The sequence below is a fragment of the Engraulis encrasicolus genome, chromosome 15, assembly GCF_034702125.1.
Source record: "Engraulis encrasicolus isolate BLACKSEA-1 chromosome 15, IST_EnEncr_1.0, whole genome shotgun sequence".
NCBI classification, from domain to species: Eukaryota; Metazoa; Chordata; class Actinopteri; order Clupeiformes; family Engraulidae; genus Engraulis; species Engraulis encrasicolus.
In genome coordinates this window covers 23,784,253-23,785,683 of record NC_085871.1, presented here as the reverse complement: position 1 = coordinate 23,785,683, position 1,431 = coordinate 23,784,253, and the positions used below count along the sequence as shown (strand labels likewise).

The following is a 1,431-nucleotide window of genomic DNA, read 5'->3' as shown; positions in this document are numbered from 1 at the left end:
GTGTGTGTGTGTGTGTGTGTGTGTGTGTGTGTGTGTGTGTGTGTGTGTGTGTGTGTGTGTGTGTGTGTGTGTGTGTGTGTGTGTGTGTGTGTGTGTGTGTCTGCAACCTACATGTGTGCACTGGTGTGTGTGTGCTGTGTGTCTGTGTCTCTATGTGCAACCTGCGTGTGTGTGTGTGTGTGTGTGTGTGTGTGTGTGTGTGTGTGTGTGTGTGTGTGTGTGTGTGTGTGTGTGTGTGTGTGTGTGTGTGTGTGTGTGTGTGTGTGTGTGTGTGTGTGTGTGTGAGAGTAAGCGCATCCGTCTAATTACACATGCGTACGTATGTCTTCTGTTACCACGAGGCCGGCGATGATGACAAGTCGTGATGTCACACCAGAGGGGTTTAACCTTGTATATATTTTGAAAAATCCAACACTCTCCTCAACACGCACTCTCAAAGCAACAGGGGGACCGGAGAGAAGTCCTCAACAAGTCAAGACACAACTTCACCTTGAAGACACTGTGGTGTTTTTTTTTTCTCACCATTTAATATCAAAAGGCTCTTCGCCGAAGACTACGACAGGAGACGTTTCTCGACTCTCCACTGCGAGTGACGAGAGTGGAACTCAAGTTAATGAGGCGGAGCGGCATGACTGAGAAGATCCTGGTGGATTGTTAAAGACTGACGACGCAAGCTGACAGATCGAGTCAGTAAAGAAGCAGCAGATCTCGACACACCACCCATCGTACAGTAAGTCGTGGCACACTCGTTTGTTGAAGGATTCTTCTTTTTTTTTTTTTTTTTTTACAATAGGTTGTGCTTAACGGTAGGGGTTTTGATAAATGTTCCATTAAATTGCAGAGAACATGAAAATAATAGTTATGCAATTCATGTTGCTGAGAAGGGGGAAAAAAGTTCAGTGCTGGTTCTTGAGGGTTCAGTGTTGCTTGTCTTTTTACTGCATGGATTGAGTACTGTGTGGGACTTCTGTGAGAAAATGTGTTCAGAGTTATAGCAGTGAAAGTAAAAAGCAAGCAAAGTCACCACTGCAAATACACAGACAGTGAGAGGTGTTATTTCAATGTAATTAAATGCAACAGAAAAAGGCACCGTCGGTATTTTCCGAGAGAAGATGACACTCCTCTCCCAGAACATATTTGTGCAGATAGTCATCACTTCTCCGCTTTAGAAGCCCTAATTTCAATGAAGAGTTTCTTCGGAAAAACATTATGTGAGAAATGGCAGATACGCACGCACATGCACACGCACACGCACGCGCGCAGGCATGCACACAGACACACAGACAGACAGACACACACACACACACACATGTTTGAATTGAAAAGTAAATGTGGGTGGTGGGAAGAATGCTCTCTGCATTTTCAGCAAAAGGCGTCCTGTAACAACCCAAAGCCACATTATCCTCTCTCTCTCTCTCTCTCTCTCTCTCT

The 1,431-nt window shown here is 45.1% G+C and overlaps 1 protein-coding gene across 1 annotated transcript in view; it reads left to right on the top strand.

Annotated features, from left to right (window-relative positions):
- The first annotated feature begins 550 nt into the window (after positions 1-550).
- The window catches only part of pthlha (parathyroid hormone-like hormone a), a 39,227-nt gene continuing 38,346 nt past the window's right edge, over positions 551-1,431 (top strand). Inside the window, exon 1 of the mRNA XM_063217245.1 lies at positions 551-730. The gene's annotated coding sequence lies outside the window, so the exon portion shown is untranslated. The remainder of the gene's footprint in view (positions 731-1,431) is intronic.